This window comes from Camellia sinensis, chromosome 1, assembly GCF_055761805.1.
Source record: "Camellia sinensis isolate YWXY chromosome 1, ASM5576180v1, whole genome shotgun sequence".
Classification (NCBI taxonomy): domain Eukaryota; kingdom Viridiplantae; phylum Streptophyta; class Magnoliopsida; order Ericales; family Theaceae; genus Camellia; species Camellia sinensis.
In genome coordinates this window covers 133,697,018-133,717,509 of record NC_138961.1, presented here as the reverse complement: position 1 = coordinate 133,717,509, position 20,492 = coordinate 133,697,018, and the positions used below count along the sequence as shown (strand labels likewise).

Here is a 20,492-nt window from a genome sequence, read left to right as displayed (position 1 = left end):
TATTTTGTAGGCAGGGTAGGTATCCCATATTTAACGATGCAAAGATTTACTATCTCTACTTCATTGTCGGATCGCATATACCCATTGTTGAATTGTCTTTAAGACATCAAATCTTTGAAGGTAAACAGCATTTGCAAGGAAATCACACGATGACTAGTTATGGAAAACGGGAGACCCTTATTTAACTCATTGTATTCATACTGGAAAAATCATAGCAATCTTAGTTCCATCAAGTAAAAAATGAGTAGTATCCTATTTCTTGCTATTGTGGTTTACGCTTGGTAACAATAAGTTCTTTTAGTCAATGTTGCTGATATCTTCTCTAGTTATTAATTTTTTTGCATTATTAAATCGCTGTCCCTTCTTTATGAACTGTCTACATGCTTTAGCTGGATTTATGCCTTCTAATATTTGATCTGTGGTAGTGGCTTTTTCTCAATGGCTAGGTGGCATCCCCTACTCACCCACACACCGAAAAAGGGGGGGGGGGGGGGGTGGGACGGGGGCGGGGTGTGGTGAAAGGAGAGAAGCCTCTTCTTGTCTAGATACAATTTTTAATGTTTAGGATATCCACTTGCATAGGTTGACAACTTCCGTCTTCCATATTTTCAGATTTATGTTGCTGACTCTTTGGATCGAGAGAGAATCAGAAAAGCAAAACAAGAGTTTCAGGTCATATCTTTTATATGGTTTTTGACTAAGGAATCCAGTTGTGAGTGTGGTTACTCACTTGGCTTATTCTTCTTTCAGGCTATCATAAGAGATCCATTTATGCTTAACAGCATCATCCTGGTGTTTGCAAACAAACAGGACATGGTATGTTAGATTAGTTATTTCCAAGTCGTCTTTTCATGTTTATTGTACGGGGAGGAAATAATTCTCCTCGTATAATCCTGTTGACCAAGTCCACGCTCCTCCGTACGACGTCGCTTTGTCACCTGAAAACACAAACGTGAGCTAGCCGGCGGGTGTGTGCCGGAAACCTCTCCGATGCCTAAGTCAGAAAACTTGACAAATAGACAAAGCTCTAAGTTCTCAGAAAGATTATGTTCAATTACCCCCTCCAAGGTGATGCTTGTGAGCTTTTATAAGTTTCATATGGCACAATCCTAGTAGGACTTGTATTTCTCCATACAGAGTCCTCCTAGGATTCAATCTCTTAAGGATAATGCTTATCCTTTTACACCCTCCCCCACTGCTTAAACCAAGTGGGATGGTTTTCTTTACGGCCGAACTTCCTTTTGACCGAAGTAAACTTGGCTATACCGAGCCACAGAAGGCCGAACTATCCTTAGTTCGGTCTTCTCCTCCAACTCTTTACTTCGGCTGCCCTGTTCGACCTTGATGCGCTTAGATCAAACTTCCAGATAACAAGTTCGGACCGACCTAACCAATGTAAGTCACGACCGGACTAATTCCGACACCGGTCTTCTCAGAACATACTGCGACCGGACTAACTCTGAGTTGCCTCCAGACCGGAGTAATTTTACTCTTCCTTGGGCCGAAGTAACATTTATTTCTCCCAGCCGGAGTAACTACGCTTCTCCTGGACCGAAGTAACATTGCTCTCTAGGCCGGAGTATCCTTTACGGCCTTCTTACTTAGTCCTTCGCGTTTTGGGCCTCAAAGCTCAACTTGCAGCTCGGCCCAATCTTTCCCAAAAATTACCCTCTCATTTATGAAGTAATATGTCTGTATATTTAGATCCATCGAATGAGGATGCAAAACTGGTGCATGGATTTGAACTCTGAAGAATCTGAAACGCTACCTGCAAAAAAATAAGTCATGCTAAATCATATATTGGGGATAACAGTTTTATACTTGGTGTTTGATCAATTTTGTCATAGATATATATATATATACACACTAGTTTAAAAAGCCTATGCAAGGCACGGGCTATTATTATAGTATATTTAAGTTTTGTATTTTGACAATTCTTTAAAAATTAAAATATTGTTCTATAAAACTGAATAGAATAAATCATTAAATATATGATAGAATTATGTGATATGATATGTATTATTTTTTGATTTGTTATACACCTAATGATGTAGACTCTAATTCTATTACCATACTATTTTGGGTAAATTTATGAGTCTTTAATATTTCTTTCGAATTTATAATTTTTTTTTTATAGTGTGTAGATTTTCTCAACAGATAAATATGAAACAAATAGATAATTTTTCCATCTAAAAAAAACTACTAAGATAATTCACTGAACTAATAAAGAAGCAAAAGAAAATAAATATATATACAAATGACTAATTTTATTAATACATAAATCATACTCGCATAACAAATGACCAATTCTATTAATAAGTAAATCATTAAGTAAATTAACAATTTTTAATCATATGAAAAATATTTTCTAGTTAACCATGTTGTTAATAAATAAATCATTAAGTCAATTAATAGTTTTTAATGATATGAGAAATATTTTTTAATAAAATTTTTTGATGATTTATTATTGCATAGGAGAATAGTTTTTTTTTTTTCTTTCCCCTGAGTATTGTGTTAAATGAAAATTTATAACAAACAATGGTTGCAATTTCTAATATTATAGGACCGATTCATATTTGAAACAAACCTTATGGGTGTATTTGTAATTTGTTAAAAAATAAAAGATTTATGTTTTATAGTTGACCAAAAATGTTTGCGTAATTATAAAAAAATCTATTTCATAATTGATCAAGAATATTTGCGTAATTACGAAAAAACCTTCACTAAACATATAGGCCACCATTAGTAAATTATTCAAAATGAAAGAGTAAAGTCAGATAGAAAAGACGAATCTCAAGCAGCTAAGCGGTTTTTATATATATAGATAGATTAATATAATTGTTGTGTTTCCTTCTGTTAGCAACAAGGCTTATTTGTTAAAAAATGAAATTTAGGAGTATGGTGTATAGGTACTCTTATGATTGAGACTAAGATACCCATTTTTGTATATTTCCAAATTAGAGTAGAATGGAGATGTGGAGAAAAAATGGAACCTTGAATGCAACTGTATAGTCATTCTGCACTACTACAAATATCTGAAATTGTGGTCTCAATTTGTCATTATTGTGTTGAATCAATGTTGTGTTCACATCCATGCTACATGGAATCAGATGCAGTGGAACACGTATAACCATCCAGTGAACCCAACAGCCCTGATGAAAGCATTTATATGGAACATGTGCTTGTGTTAAATGTCATTAGTGATGGTGCCATTAATCTCCTTGCTTCTTTGTAGATATCCATTGGTGATAATGTCTTGTTCCTTGTAATGTCCTTGTAATGTTATGCTCATATGATCTATATATGCATTTTACCTGAATTGAAATGCTCATAGTTAGTTTTTTCCAAACTTTATATTGATCTTTTCCCTTTTTTTTTTTTTTTTTTTTTTTTTTTCTGAGTATATGTATCCTTTCTTTTAACATGTATACACAAAAAAAATAACTAAAAGACTCTCTTAAAGTTTATCCCCTTAAAGAGGAATCTCATGTGAATTTGGAAGTAAACATGAGAAGTCTTTCCCTTTGTATAGGGGAGGGTTTTCTTCAAAGTTGCCAAGTTCCCTATGTGGGATGCAACAAGACATTTTCTCCCCAAGTTGACAGGACAAGGTTTCAGTTTCCCTCCTAAATTATCTTTTCACTTAGTGGTATACCACGTGTTTTATAACAGGTCAATAGACACACGAGTTTAAGTTATTGGAAGTACATATTTGTTTTGCCCCACACCAGAGAGAAACCAACTTCAATGTGTACGAAAAAATGTGACCAAGCACGAGCAGTTCAAGGAGTAACAGCACTATTAACAGAGGGTAAGTTAGTTAAAAACATTGGAACATGAAGAATGGATGAGAGAAATTTATGAGGATCAGTGAATAGAACCCTTCCCTGATACAGAGGACAAAAACCATCAGCAACTCTAATCTTATCCTTACCAGAACAAGGAATGTAATGTAGAAATAGAAAAGACCAGAAGAACCTATTAGAATAGGTACCACGTACACTAACAAGAATACTTGTGTAAGCAAAGTTGGAAGAGGAAGTAGAAGCTATAGGAGTCGAGTGTTAAATCGAGCTATTAGATGCCGGAGGGTTAGCACCTCATCCTGAGAAAGGGCATCAGTGTTACTAGAAGTGCTAGCAGAGGTCCACCACCTCAACCCCCAAGTGCGGTGACCATTTAACTTCCAGTAATGCTGCTTATCATGCCGCTCTTTCCTACTATAATCACACTTCAACAAATCACAATCAATTGAGCACCCCTTACTCCCTGACTTAGTCTAACCTGGTTTTTATTCGATGGAGTAGTAATAACAACCAAAGTAGAGTAGTCCTTACTAGAGAGATGCATCATAGCACTATGCCAACTCTCCTTCTACTGAACCATGGCATAGGGCCTCTCTAAGGGTGGAAAAGGCTCTCGACTCAACCAATGAGAAAATCATAAACTCATTCATTTTTCACCTTTGCTGAAATATGACCGCATCTGCGGAACAAACAGCCTAAAATCTCTGGTAATAGTCAAGCCCCTGCCCCAAGTTACTCAACTTGGAAGAGTACACAGCAAGAGACCAATCCTTCGTATCCAACTCGCAATTTTTTCCCCATAAAATTCACATGCCTATTACCCTTCTGAAAGTAGTTTTGTGTTGCTGTTGTTTAAATCTTATGTGCTATGTCCATCAACAAAAAAGTATGACTAATAGTGGGATGTATGGAGCTAATCAACCAGGTCATGACAAGAGCATTCTTTGAAGGCCACTTATTTCATGCAGGTCCATCTTCAACAGGTTCCTTGAGGGCCCCAGTATGAACCAGTCAAGAGATGAGCGATAGTAGGCAGACAACAAAAGAACAAGACCTTACAAAATAAGTAGGATCATCCAACTTAATAGGGATAATCTGAATAGATTGGCTATTACCAAGAGTCCCAACACAATTCAACCCGCTCTCCCCGACAATTGATTCCTTTTCCGGAATTTTACACTTCCGCTGCTTGTGGAGACCTTTTTTTTTTTTTTTTTGATCAGCAAAAGAAGCTTTATTGATGTAAAATTAGCACAAGGTACAAAAACAATACACCAATAAAGAGAGTTGGTGAGAAACCAACAAGGAAGAAGGAAACCAAAACAAAGAGAAAAAAGGCACCAGCTGCAAACTCCACTTCTCTCACAAACAACCATACCACAGAGAGCATAAGACTCCAAAGCAGGACAAAGACCAGCAAACAGGACAAAAAACCAGCAGCAGACCACTGGGCCATTCCTAATGCAAAATTATACTGCAGAAACCTTGATCCACATCTTGACAGCCGAAACACCAAACCAGGACAGGTTCATCTGGATGATCTTCTAAGGCACAAACCAGATGTGACTCCAGATACACCTACAGCCAACACCTACAGCCAGCCCAACAGCATCATCAAAGGCACAAACCAGCAGCCTACCAGCAACATAACTTCTAGCTAGAGACCTGACCACACACAGCATAACAGTGCACCAACCTGCAGCTGCCACTCACCCTTGCTTCAAGGCACAAACCAGCAGCCAGCAGACCTTCTAAACAGAGCAGACAGGAAGCATACAGATCAAACCACCAGCAGCATACCAGCAGACTACCCATTTCCAACCCGAATCTCCTGAATGTTGCAGATAATCTGCTGCACTGAGTAGCAGCAATCCTGGTTGTACAATTTGGCCCACAATGCAATCCTTGTCTTGATTAACTCACACAGCTCCTCCAATTGCATTTGGCTATCACAGAATAGTTTCTCATTCCTGAATTTCCATAATGACCACAACACCGCAAATGGTATAATTCGCCAGATCTTATTGAGGTTTTTTCTCCACTTGAAGCCCCTCCACCAATCAAGAATCCCTTCCACTGTTTGTGGAATTACCCAAGTCAATCCCCACCACTGTAGCAGATCACACCAAATTCTCCAAGCAAATGGGCACCAAATAAGAAGGTGAAAAACAGATTCTAGCCCGTCATTACAAAACACACACAAAGCAGAGGCTTCCGGCTCCAACACACCAATCCTCTGAAGAAAACTAGCTGTTTTTAGTCTCCCCTTCCATGCTAGCCACACTAGAAATTGAACCCTTGGAGGAGAAAAATTATTCCAGATGAACTTAGTTACTACTAGTCTAGTTGAAGGCACAGCCAGAGAATATAAAGATGACACCGAAAACTCAGCAGATGGAGAGGCCAACCACCCAAGTCGATCCTCCCTATCCGAGAGGCCAACCATATTCTGGTCCACAAAGGTACTCAATCTTCTAAGCTCATCATTCTCCCAACCCATTAACCTTCTTCTAAACTTGAAAGTCCACCTAGGAGAAGCTTCCTTCCTCTGAAGCACCAACCTCAAAGACACCTCCTTTTCAGTTGTAAGACTATACAACCTAGGAAACTCATTCTTGACACAGCAAGCCCCCAGCCAGTAATCAGTCCAAAACTGAATTCTAAACCCATTTCCCACCACCACCCGACAATTGTCCAGAAAAACACTCAAAAGCTGTGGGTTAGATTGACCTAAGCTAATAATACCATTCCAGATTTTTGAATAGGGGCCAGAGAATGAAGTATTAGGCAACCAATTACCACCCACTGACCCGTACCTACTACACAACACTCTTTTCCACACAGTATTTGATTCAGCCCCAAACCTCCACCACCATTTAGTCAGCAAGCACTCATTAACCATCTTGACTCTTCTAATACCCAAACCTCCATTATCTTTACTTTTGGTTGCTTCCACCCAACTGACCAGATGAACTTTTCTCTTCAAGTCAGACCCTCCCCAAAGAAAATTTGCTTGGATACTTTCTATATCCTTAGCCACAGATACAGGAATCTTGAAAATAGATAAATAATAGATAGGCAGACTAGATAACACAGATTTTATAAGGACCAACCTCCCACCAAAGGATAGGAATCGTCTTTTCCAAGAAGCTAATCTACCTCTGCATTTTTCTATGACTGGTTTCCATGTTTTTCTTAACCTGGGATTAGCCCCCAAAGGCAGACCAAGATACGTCATCGGAAGCTTCTGGCTGGCACAATGGAGTCTTAAGGCAAACTCCTTCACCTCTTCATCTGACACACCAAGACCACAAAGGGAACTCTTATGAAAGTTAATCTTCAACCCTGAAACCAGTTCAAAACACCTCAGAATTCGTTTAATAACCATGACCTCCTCCATATTGGCTTCACAGAAAATTATTGTATCATCCGCAAATTGGAGATGTGAAACCACCACATTATCTTTGCCCACTACAGCTCCCTTGACCAGCCCCAGAGATCTGGCTCGATCCATTAACATATTCAGCCCTTCAGCTACCAAATTGAAAAGGAATGGAGACAACGGATCACCTTGCCTAAGGCCTTTTTCAGGAAAGAACTCAACCGTAGGGGAGCCATTCACTAACACAGACACTCTGGCCGATGTTACACATTCCTTGATCCACCCTCTCCACCTAGCCCCGAACCCAAAATTTTCCATCATAGATACAAGACACTCCCAGCTGACAGAGTCATATGCCTTCTGAAAATCCAGCTTGAGAATCAACCCTTTTCTCCGCCTCCCCTTCCACCAATCAACAATCTCATTCGCAATGAGTACACCATCGAAAATGTTTCTACCTCCCAAAAACGCTGATTGAACCTCTCCAACCACCCTAGGCATCACCTTCTTGATTCTATTAGACAAGACCTTAGCTACAATCTTGTATAGAGACCCAATGAGACTAATCGGCCTAAAGTCTGATAAACCAGAAGGACAGTCAATTTTTGGGATCAGAGTGATGAAAGAATTATTCACGCCAGCCCCCAATTTCCCATACTCATAGAATTCTTTGAAAAATAGAAGGACATCAGACTTCACAAAATCCCAGCACTTCTGAAAGAACAACAGGTTAAAGCCATCAGGACCGGGAGACTTATTCCCATCACAACTCCTAATAGCACTCCACACCTCATCTTCAGTAAAATCTGCTTCCAGGATTCCAGCCACTGGATCCTGACCAATGGATTTAAATTGGCCCATCAACTTTGGCCTATTCCTCCAATTTTCAGAGAACACACCTTTAAAATGCTTTAACACCTCCTGCTTCACCAAAATAGGATCCTCGAAGAGTACCCCGCCCACTGTAATTGAATTCAGCAAATTTCGATTCTGTCTAGAGGATGCAATGATATGGAAATACCTTGTATTCTTATCCCCCTTCAAGTTCCAATCTAGTCTTGATTTCTGAAGCCAAAGCCACTCATCCCTCTTCCTAAGAGACCACACCTCCTTTTTGACTTCCCTTCGTCTGGCAATCTCAGTCTCTGACAAGTCTCTCGCCTCGGCCATCAGATCAAGCTCATGAAGTTCCACTTCTGCTTTTTTGAGGGAGTGGGAAATAATACCAAACACTTCATCATTCCACTTTTTCAATTCCAACTTGAGATATCTAAGTTTTGAAGCGATGACAAATCCTGCCCACCCATAGACATTTGAAGTCTCCCAAATTTGCTTAACCACAACTAAAAAGTTAGGATGTAACAACCAAGCATTTAAGAACCTAAATGGCTTTGGCCCCCAGTCCCTCTCATCCTCCATCAATACCAATGGACAATGGTCAGACACGCCCCTTGGAAGGCCCCACAGCTTAAAATTAAACCTACTCAACCACTCAGGCGCTAGAAGAACTCTGTCAATTCTACTCCACTTACCCCCCTCTTCTGAATTACTCCAAGAAAATTGCCTGCCATGCATTGGGACATCATACAAGGCTAACCCTTCAATAAATTCGTTAAACTCTACCATCCCTTTATCCCTTCTTAAACACCCTCTTCTGTCCCCTAAATCTCTAATTTCATTAAAATCCCCTCCTACACACCAAGGATCTGGAAATCCTAGATTGAGACTAGAAATAACATTCCACACTTGCCTCCTACTGACTACATCATTAGGCGCATAAACATTAACCAAAACACACCTAAAATCTGGAAGCAGTGTACCTGACAGTAGGAGAAACCATCTTGAACCACAGCACTGAGTTAATGAGAACACTGAGGGCTTCCACAAACACAGCAGCCCACCGGCCGAACCTTCCGCATCAACATACATGTACTCCAATTCATCAACATGCCAAATCGACCGAACCAAATCCTCTGACATACTCTCTTTCTTTGTCTCTTGAAAAAATGCAAAATCAATTTTTCTCTCCTTGAGTAGAGACCTGATTCTTCTTCTCTTTTCCGGCCTTCCAATCCCCCTAATATTCCAGGACAGCAACTTCATTAAAAACCTCACAAAAAACACCTAAATCACCCATGAAAACCGTCTAAATTAAGACAGTTTCATCCATTATAGCTGCCCTCTCCACATCATTTTTTTCCAGCTCCATGATTCTGTGGACTACTTCCTTTTCCTTCCCTTGAAAACTGATGCCCAAAGCTTTACCCAACTCCACTGTCTTTCGGGCTTCCTGAGGACCTTGATCTTCTTCCTTCTCTGCCACACAAGCCGAACTTGACCGAGATAAGACAGCCGCAGCAACTCTGAATGCAGGTCCTTTATGCCACACTCCTAGAGCAGATGGTCCGCCAATTCGACCTCCCTTTCCCTCTTTCCGAGCTAGCTTACCACTGTCTCCCTTCAACCTGGGCAGCAGAGCTTTCCCCTTCCTTACTGACTTGCAATGTTGAAATTTCATCCCCCTCCGATCCACATTCTGGCCCACCTTCTGGCCTATATCCATCAAGTCCACACTCACAGCTTCTGGGTTGGGCCTAGACACAACCTCTTTGTTTTGGGCCTCCTCTAAAAGTACTTGAATTCGAATCCCAGGCCTCTCTAATCCAGATCCACTTATACTTTTCATAAACCCAGGAGTCACAATTTCCTCATCCTCTCCCTCCCTCTCATTACACCCCCTCTTATCTACCGATGCAATATCAATATCTTTTCCACTGTTGCATGCTTCTGCCACTTTTACATTTCCCATACTTGGAATGATTGTTTCTCCCACTAGCGACTGGGATGAATCGACCCCCTCCCACTCACCTGACCCGTGTATGCCATGCGTCCCAACAACCTTCTGCAAAGCTGCCATGCCATTCCTCTTCCGGACAGTCTGCTCAGCAGTATCTGCCACTGCAACATGCAACTCTCCTTCCACCTCTGCCACCTCCTCTGCTACTGGTACACCATTGTTGCCATACCTGTTCTCCATATTGTTTGAGCTACATCTTTCATGAAGGGAGCACTTACAGGTTTCTGCGATAGTTTTAGTTACCCTAACTTGTTCCTCACAAACTCGAACTGGATAATCTCTTCCAGAACACCTCACCTGAACCACTGAGTTTATATACCCCATATAAGAGGTAACAATTTTAATTCTGCCACATTTGAAGGATAACTGGTTGGTTGTCTCCTCATCCAACCTGATTACCTCCCCCCATAAACTCCCAATCTTGTTAAAAGTGTCTGGGCTCCATAGATTAAGTGGAACACCATAACAGCTCAACCAAACTCCACGTTCTTGCACTATGTGCCCGAACTTCTTCCATACTGAAACTGATTCGCACCAGTCATGCAAGCAGTCCTTTAGTATTGATGTATTCTCCTTCATATCTTCAGGTGATTTAAATGACACCACTGCCATTCTTCCTCCCCCCCTCCTAACCAGAATTTCTGCTGATCCTTTTTCCATGACTGCTTGTCGGAAATTTGAAAATGAGTAATAGCTTTTCAACTTGACAATAAAGCTATCATATAGCCATCCATTCCCTGCCTCATGGGCTACCACCGAGGGACCTGCACTTTTCTTGCTATCTCCCAGCTGCACAGCTTCTGCATATGACCGATAGCCTATGTTTGTTTGAGCTTTTTGGCCCTTTTGCCACCGAGAGCCTCCCTCCTCTCTTCCAGATCCGTTCCCTGGTTGCCCATCTTGCCGTCCTCTGCCACCTGCTGCTTTCTTTTCAAACTCTGCTTTCTTAACTCTCAAGGCTTTATCGTCACACCACAGGCCATTAGCTTTTTGGATTGCCACTTCAGCAGCTACAGGACAGTCATACCTGACAAAGCCAAACCTGGACCGCGTAGATTTCCTTAACTTATTTGGAATGAATACATCTCGAACAATTCCAAACTTCATAAACAGAGCATTGAGCCCCTTCGAGCTCAAGGATGAGGGAATATTATCTACAAAGATTGTATGAGTACCAGCTCGGCCTCCATCATGGCTCTGCGAATGCTTACCCTTGCCATATAGCACTGGTTTCCACCCTCCTCCTACCATCGCATGGATGATGCTAGCCTTAGTGGAGTTCTAGATTAAATCTACAAAAACAAAGTTGACGTGATAAGAATTTTAAAAAATGGTCTCCACCAGGGATTAGGAATTTTTATTTTTTATAAAAAGTATTGCTTGTGGTTACTGTCCCTTCTGCATGTCCATAACAAAAAAACTACTACCCAACTGATTCAAACATTAACAAATCCAACAATCCCAAGTAATCCTCACAAAAGCAGACAAATATCAACAACAAAAGGCACATTGAAACGCTTGAGGGGCCATCTAAGTTGGTAAGTGGGTATGCTTCCCATATTACTTATTACCTTCCTAGGGTGGGTTCACAGGGTCTTGTCCAAGATGGGTTCTCGATTATTTTTTTTTAAAAAAAAAGAGCCTATTGAAGGATAAACAACTTACATAACTGAAGAAACCCAGAAGAAAGAAGTACTGTCTGGCAGAGAAAAACCTCAGTCGAATCCTTTTGCGAAAAATATCATAAAACTGCAAACAGGTATGGGTACGCTCCAGAAACCCCAGGCATCACCTACTGATAGTGCTCCACAAACCTTGGTTCAACCAAAACACAACCTGATCGAAGATTTCTGAAAAAGCGTCTTTTTTCAAAAATAAAGAAAATAGAAAAGGTATATTAAATGAACTAGAAAAATTTTAAGAATGATATAGTAGAGGAGAAAGAGAGAAGACGAATAAACTATACATGGCTATTGAAAGAAAACCCAGAATTAAGGTTCCCTCCCATAAACATGTTTTCATATTAAAGAAGTCCAAAGTACATAAATACCTCTAAACAGAACATCTAACCAGAAGCAACCTAGACTGTGAAGATGCTCACTCCTTTACTGAAGCAACCTTGGTTAGTGTTTAACTGCCAGATATTACCTAATTGTTGTTTCATGCCTGTTTTATTAACATTAGATGAAAATTCCATCCATCTTCAAATGGTTTTCAAAGCTTAGTGAAACAACCTTGGTTAGTGTTTAACTGCCAGATATACCTAATTGTTGTTTCTTACCTTTTCTTTTGGGACCTGTTTGATAATTCTCATAGCTTCTTGAATTTTGTAATGCTGATCTTTGCAAGTCCTTGATGCTGTATGTTTCCCGTATTCTCGTAAGAGATAATCACACATAACAACTGCCTCTACTATGTTGTGAAAAATCTATCGTCATTTATGCTATCTTCTTATTAATGTTGTGCATTTGCATGGTGAAGGAAAAAAGTGAGTTCAAATTTTTGCGAGGAAATCAACCAATAACAAGTATCAACCAAACGCTACTCTCCTCTTTTCTTTTCTTTCTTTTCTTATTTTTTATTTTGATCATATATATAGTGACGGATGAAGCTAAAAAAAAAAAAAGTCACAGGATCTTATTATATTTCCCTCTGTATTCAGAAAGGAGCAATGACACCAATGGAAGTGTGTGAAGGACTGGGGCTTTAAGATCTTAAGAACAAAAAATGGCATATACAGGGGACTTGCGCTCTTAAAGGAGACGGACTTTATGAGGGCTTGGACTGGTTAGCAAGCACTCTCAAGGAGTTAAAAGCTACTGGATATTCATCAGTGGGCACTTCATCATTCTAATTAACCTTGTTGGAACTCCTCGTCCCTAAACTTTGCCATGTTTAACATCAAGGAATTGGAAAATCATCTGCGTCATTTCAATGTATTTCTTATTTTGATTTCTTTCACAGGCTTACTCGAAGCCCTGATGTTTGCGGATGAGCTGAAGACCAACTACGCAAGATGATTTTCTTGGGGTTATTTTTGTAAAGCTATTGAAGTCTATAAGGTGCTTACTCCTGGCCTAAGTTGGCACTTTAATCTATCACATCCTCCGGTGTATATTAGGACACGCCCCGACTACTGGGGATTAATAGGGGATTTATGGATGCTTTGGAAGTCCCTATAATACTGTTGACACATGGTCTATAAAAATATGGGTGAAATGTAATTTTGCACTCTCCTTTTTTCTCCCTCTCTCTGACACAACAGAATTATTCTCTCTCTCTCTCTCCCTCCCTCCCTTTCTCTCCATGGCTGTATTTGTGTTTGTGATTTTTTTTTTTCCTCCTGTACTAGACAAATGCTAGAGATTGCAATTCAGGAACACCCTTTTGAGAAGCAGCTAGGTGGTTGTGCAAGTAGGGGAAGATAATTGGATGAGTTTTTGCAGGAAAGAGGTCCACTAGTCCATATTGGGTAATTATTCAGTAGTGATGTTGTTCATGTATTATTCAAACTTACTGGTGGGATAATGTGAACTCACCTTTGTTAAGAAGTTGAGAGACAATGAATGATTAGTGTTTTGTAGTTTTGCATTTGTTAGAATTACTTAATAATTTTCCATATTATGGACTGACTTATATATATAGGTCAAGCTGTGGGTTTTGGACCATCAATGCTATAAACTATTATCTGGGCGCAAAAGCTAGCTTGGCAATAGCATTTGAAAATTATAAGGGTCATTTAAGAGTTGTAATTTAAGTGTCATTTCAAGGCAATACATGTTTTGAGAAGTTTGCATTTGAGAAGAAACAAGGGGAATGGAGAAACAAGTATTTATATTGCCTTCTAAATGGGAATGGGGACAAAGTCGGGCCGGTGGGTTTGTGGTGAATAATGATTGAAAAATGAAAAGAGTTGGAAGATATAAGGTGAAAAATAAAAAAATAAAATTGCATGTTAAATGTAGATTTTTAATGTTATAATCTTATTATGTTTAAAAAAATTGAATTACATATATTATATGAGTTCCAAGAAATTTAATAAATAGAGGAACGCTTGACTAGAGGTATTATTTGGCCTTTATGGGCCTATCATACGGCTCACCTTAATGATTTAAATTGTGAAGTACCAATAAATTTTACAGTGTAATTTTGTGAATGGTTTAATTTCTTTCTTTTTTTCTTATGAATTCAAAGATCCCATTAAAGTAAAAATTACACAAAAGGTAGCTACTTACATGTTTGGGTTAAATTTTTTAGAGATAAAAGTGGGTTTTTCTAAATGTAAAATTACACATTTGGACAATTTACACTTTAGAAGTTTTGGATTTTCCCTCCACATTTCTAACAAAAGCATAGCACTCTAAAGTTACACTTTAATGTAACATACTAAAAAATTCTTTGGTGTATTTTTTCTAAATGTAAAAACGCAAAACTAAAAAAAACTCCCCAGTGTATTTTTTTTCAAACATAACACTCTAATGTAATGCAAAAAAAAAAAAAAAAAAAAAAAACTCTTTCGTATACTTTTTCAAACATAACGATCAAATCAATGTAATCCCAAATGTAATACTCCAATGTAACACACACAAAAACATTAAAAAACTTAGTGTACTTTTTACAAACTTAACACTCATAGTTTGAAATTATAAATTTGCCCAAAACTTACTAATTATTTTTTTTACTCCTTTTGGAATGGTTTGAAAAAGCCCATATCCTTTTTTTGGAATGTTACATTGAAGTGTCACGTTTGAAAAAAGTACAGTAAGGGGTTTTTCTGTGTGTTAGAGTGTTACACTATGGAGGTTTTTTTTTTTTTTTTTTTTTTTTTTTTTTGAGTGTTACATTTAAGAAAAGTACACTAAGGAGTTTGTATGTTATATTAGAGTATTACACTAAAAAGTTTTTATGTATGTTACATTAGAGTGTTACACTCACTACAAGAAATTGCATTTTTGACAACTACTTTTGGTGACGACGTCAATTTTTCATAGCTAAAAGTATATTTTTGGCAACACAGTGATGAATTTCGTTGGTAAAAGTAGTCCTTTAGCGACGCAATTTACTACCGTCGCTAAAAAGCCATAGCATTCACTAAGCGTCAAAATTATTGGTTGGCGCCAAAATTTCAAAAATTTTAACTACGAGGGTTATTTTTTAGCAACACAATGAGCGTTGCTATTAGTGTGATTACTTTTGGCGACGACAAGTTGGCGTGGGCAAAGAGTTAAATATTTAGCGATGATAATGCTATTCGTTGGTAAAAGTTTTGCTAGTAAAATGAAGTGATTTAGTGGTTTGTGTTTTTATTATAACTTTTGAAAGAGTTTTAAATATTCTAGTTAAAATTAAAGTGATCATTGAATTAGATCACAAAATGAACCCATCAAACCCAATCATATTCTTATGTTGAGATGGCTAATTCGAGATAATTTAAATTTTTTCAAAGAATGTGGTTGGATTATCAATTTCAATATATTTGGTTTTATTTTCAGAAATTAGTTTCAAAATTTCTATTTCTAAAAAACTAAAAAAAAAAATTGGGTGAAAAAATAAAAAATTACTTATTACACTACTAGAAAAATGGGTATATGACATAGAACCTTTTGCGACAGCATAATTATTCGTCGCAAAAAGTAACTTTTTGCAACGATTAATATCTTGTCACCAATAGTCACTTTTTGCGACAACAATTACTGAATCAAAAAGAGGAAAAAAAGGTAGTTTTTTTTTTTGGCCATAGCCTTTGTTGTGCGGTCGCTAATGGACCAAAAAAAAAATAAATAAATAAAAATAAATAAATCCTCCTTTTTGTCAAGCCCTTGGTGCCCAAAATCCCCAAATTTTATGATATCTTGGTTCCTTTGATTTTTCTTTTCATTTTCACGCTCAACTCTCTCTCCATCTGCATCTTCTATCTTTGTGCGACTCATAATCACCCTCTCTCGCTCGATCCGAAGATCGGCCTCTACTAACCATGATATCTAATTTTGAAAACGTTATGTGTTCTTATTCCGGTTAATTAGCTAGAATTACTATGTGATGCGCACAGCAAAACAAGTATAGACTAGATCGCCTAATTTGAAACAAAACATCGCATATCCGTTTGTTTGGAAAATGTTTTGAAATTTGCTACTCGTGAGTAGGGCAAAACACAGATTTTGATGAGTTGTTCCAACTCAAGCAATCCAACCTTCACCCACAGGCATTCAGGCAGTTCATATCACATAAGCATCTAGCCACATGGTAAGCATGCTGTCATGTTAACATTCATACTCATGTGAGATGCTAAAGCACAAATATTTACATTGTACTCCGTGCCAAAACAGTGAACTAGTTAGTAATTATATGCATGATCCTAATTCATGTTAAGGTGGCTAATGTATCTCATACAAAATGTCACTAGAATAGGCTTGGCTAATCCTAGGATGGCATGTGGAATGCGCAAATAACAGATATTCAAGTTAGATTTGAAATATATTATGCAGTTAGCATGATGCGCCGAGCTCGGTGCATGCAATACTGATGAATGATGCACGCATGCATAACATAAGGATGCTAAATTAAATATTCCCTAATACTAACCATCAAAAGCAGGTAAGTAAAAGGGAGAAAGAAGTGGGGGTTGGAAGACATGCACACACGCACCCACATTTATTACAAATTTGCCCTCGCTCGGAGGGACCGAAAGAATAATACAATTTAACTAACTATCAAGCTAATTAAATATTACAGACAATTAACTAGTTAAGCAAATTAACTAAGCTAATTAAGCAGTAAAAGCAGCCTCGGGAAGAGGGCCCAATGTATGCGCCCTCGGTTCCGCTCGGAAGTCGACTACCATGCACAAGTTGCCTCTGTTTCCTCTGCTCTGCTCCTCTGAAAATTGCACAAATCCCAAGGTATGCTCCATGGACACTATGGATCACCACCGACCAAGTGGAAACCCCACCGACCATGTCCGGATGGTCATCGACCATTTGTTGAGCTCTCGGCCATCAATAATTGGTCGGTCGGTAGTATAGATGGCCGGCCGGCCAAAGCTTCCTGCAGCAACCTGTTTTGACAGCAACAGAGGACAGACAAGGCATGACAATGCATTTCAAAGCAAATGTTTGCACAACCACACTCCATATCATGTTTAAGACTCAAGGGAGCATGGTGCTCGACCCTCGGACTACCAATCGCGCATTTCATTGCGTGGTGGCCCAAGAAGCCAAAGCATGCAATTCAATATTAGAATGAAATGCATACAAACAAACAAGGGGCCCAACCTCAATCATGGTTAATCAAAAGGCAAGGCATGCATGCCAAATGCAACCTAGGCATGTTAACTAAGTATGCAGCATGGGCATGCAATGCACAATGCATACTAGGCATACAACCTATGCAAGCAAGCATGCAAGGCATGAGGCAATACAAACCAACAAGTGTGCAAGATGCAATGTGGATGTTCAAACATGCAACAACACATGGAGCAAACATGTTAAGCAACCTAAACATGTAATAACACACAAGTATGCAATCAACACACAAGGTGAGCATGCAACAACATGTCCTGAACCAAGTATCCAAACATACAATCATGCATGCAAACATGGTTCATCACTTAGGCATAAAGAAGCAACTTCTAAGCACACTTAAAAGAGGCTAAACATGGGCATATGGCAAGCAATATAAGCTCTGAAAATCATGAAAAGAGGTGCCAAACCAACTAATCAAAACAAGCAAAGCATGCATAAAAGCTTGGAATTAGCCCAATGACTTAAACCATGATCATATGACACATGAAACAAATGATCGAAGTGAATCAAAACAGTCTCAAATTATGCAAAAGTAGGCCCCAAAAACCACTTAGATGGCATCTAAATGAATTTTAGAGGCATACACAATAGCACAAACATGGAGCATGAAACACCAAACCTCTAACACATTAAAAGGGCATCAAATGCAAGCATACAAGCACACCACATGGACTGAAATGGCATGGCAAGTGGTTCCAAACCACTGAAATGATGCAAGGATGACATGCTAGAGGGGTTAATGCTTAAGGCATACAAGAGAGGTTACATGGTAGCTATACAAAGCAAGGCATGGACAACCCAAATGACCAAAAACAAACCTTTAGCATGCTAAAACAAGTATAAAAGCTTCACAAAGCTAAGCCAAAAACATGCTAGAAACAAGGCTCAAAGCACAAGGCATGTTAAGGCAATTCATGGCAATACAAGACATGTATGCTAAGCAAGCATGGTGTGTCTAAACCAAGTAAAAACAGAGGTAAAGCATGGCAAAATACTACCAATTACCTACTGAAACATGGCCAACATGAGTTCAAAAATGTGTGAAGTAAAAACAGAGGTAAAGCATGGCAAAATACTACCAAATACCTACTGAAACATGGCCAACATGAGTTCAAAAATGGTGCTCACACATGAGGCTTAAATGGCACATTTTGAAGACAACAAGGAGAGGGGGTGGCCCTCTCCTTCTTAGGACCTTAAACCACCATCCCCACCACTAAAATTCCTCAAGATTTCAGTGTGAGGAGGCCAAAACAAGGTGGTCCCGGAGCTCACCAAAATAGCACAAAAATGGGGCCAAACAAGCCCTAAGAGGGGTCAAACAACCCCAAAGGTTAAAACACTCTTAGACAACTATTTAGAGCATGCAAAAATAAGACTTTTATATGTTATATACAAAGTCTAAAAACAGTTACAAGATAAGTTAAAAATCTATGCAAAAATGGAGAATAAAGGGTGAAGTTCTTTCCCTTGTAGACTTTCTTCACAAACAATGCTCCAGCTGGTTCTTTAAGCTCAAAACCAGTCAAGAACTTCAAGAACAGCTCCCTAGCACCTCAGTAGCTAAGGTAAGGTGTAATGGTGGGTGTTTGTGTGCAATAATAAGACCAAACACACACTTATACACAAAAGAAAGAGAGATATAGAGATGGGGGATATGCAAACCCTAACCCTAATATCAGAGCCCTTTGAAAAAATGTTGTAACCCTAATGGAGGGACAAGAGGCTCCCTCTTATAGACAATCCCTCTTGTAAAGCTTTCCAAACAAGCTAGTCAAGAGGGAGATCCCTCCACACACGTGTATGGAGGGGAGCAAAGTGTATGCCAGCTAGCATAGTTGGCATAAAAATATCTGCAAAAGTAGATGAACAGTGGTTGGCCAGCCAAAAATGCAATTTGACCAAAATAGATGGCCGGTCGACCATCTAGAGTGCCGGTTGGCCAAACATTTGGCCGATGGCAACAAAACACAGCCGGTGGCCTCAAGCCATGGCCGGTGGAGTGTGGGGATGGCTAACAAGCCATTCCCTGCCATCCAAAGCAAAAACACAAGTGTTTGGTGCAAAACTAAACACAAAACAGTCGAGTCGAGAGATCCTGAGGCAAGGCGCGTAGCCGAGACTTCCGGGAATTCAAGACGAACACAAATAGGGATGATCACCGAGTATTCAAACGGTGACGTCCAAGTCTTGAGGACGGTCAAAAATGGGGTGTCTACAAATTTGGCTTTAGTCAAATTGTTCATTGTGGGTGGATAGGTGAGTGGGTGAATATGAAAATTGTAGAAAATCTTCTGGGTAGGTACAAAGAGTTTAGAAGATATGAAAATGATGGGTAGGTGAATATGAAAATTATAGAAAATCTTGTGTCATATTTATAGAGAAAATTGTGGGTGGGTGAATGATGGATGGTTGTTGGGTGGGTGGGTGGATGAATAATGGGTGGTTGTTGGGTGGGTGGATGAATGGGTGATTGTTGGGTGGGTGGTTGTTGGTGAATGAATGCTGGGTGAATAATGGATGGTTGTTGGTGAATGAATGTTGGTAGGTAATTGGTGATTGTTTATTTTTTATATGTAGTTAAAAAAAATTTATTAAATATGTAGTGATATGTTTTTTGGTGGGGTGAATTATATTTAATTTTTTTTTCCAATTTTTCAATTTTTTTCAATTTTTCTATTTGTCTAGTCGGGAATAATATAAATATATAATTTTTTTTACAAAACAGTTAAAAAAAAGTCACAAAAGACAAAAAATAAACAAAAATAAAATCACAAAAAAATGATTAAGGCCGAATTGTGCAACACTGAGGCCGTTAATTAGGATCTTTTAACTTTACTTGCTTTTCAAACTATATATGTTATGTTTGTTTAATGTCAATCAGGTTGTACACAGTGGGAGCATAAAATGAGCAAAAATACAGGACTTGTGGAGAAAAGTTCTTTTCGCATGTGCGTTGACTTTTTCCAGCACGTGTGTTGACTTTTTCCGTACGTGCGGCAGCACCTCGAAAATTGTGTCACTCTTTTAAACCTGTTTGAAAGACAACAGAGGTATAAAAAGGCAGAAAAGAGGCTGGAATAGGGTTCTGAAATATTCTAGGGAGAAAGAGGAGGCTAAGGTTTATAAAAAGGTGATTCTCAATT

General features: G+C 38.8%; 1 long non-coding RNA gene across 1 annotated transcript; it reads left to right on the top strand.

The window, feature by feature from the left end:
• Window positions 1–644: 644 nt before the first annotated feature.
• On the top strand, window positions 645–13,633 carry LOC145797472 (uncharacterized). The gene is made up of 2 exons (XR_014339014.1): window positions 645–816; window positions 12,708–13,633. It is a non-coding gene; the product is annotated as an uncharacterized LOC145797472 (long non-coding RNA).
• Window positions 13,634–20,492: the final 6,859 nt, after the last annotated feature.